Consider the following 394-nt stretch of genomic DNA (forward strand, 5'->3'; position numbering starts at 1 on the left):
TCAAAAAACAAAATTTTTTTAAAAAGATTTATAGACAAATATTACTATTCAAAATATTGATTAAAATATAGCATTTTTATATAAAACAATATTTATAGAAACACGTGTAAGTAAAATAATTCATACATACAATAATTTACAAAGTTATAATGTACAATAATAATTACAATGACAAGTGGCCCATAAATACACCAAGTGTTGGTGATAGTAACCTACTGTTTGTGAGATAGAGGGGTCAATTGGAATCCTTGATAAAATCGGTATCTACAAGCTACCACAGGCCTAAAATATTTGGAAAGGAGGTGGGTGAGATTTTGCAATCCCAATGAGTAAACAAACATTATCATAAATATCTAAAGGCGAGTAAAATGGAGGCAAGTTTAAACAACAAATT

This window comes from Theobroma cacao, chromosome 6, assembly GCF_000208745.1.
Source record: "Theobroma cacao cultivar B97-61/B2 chromosome 6, Criollo_cocoa_genome_V2, whole genome shotgun sequence".
Lineage (NCBI taxonomy): Eukaryota > Viridiplantae > Streptophyta > Magnoliopsida > Malvales > Malvaceae > Theobroma > Theobroma cacao.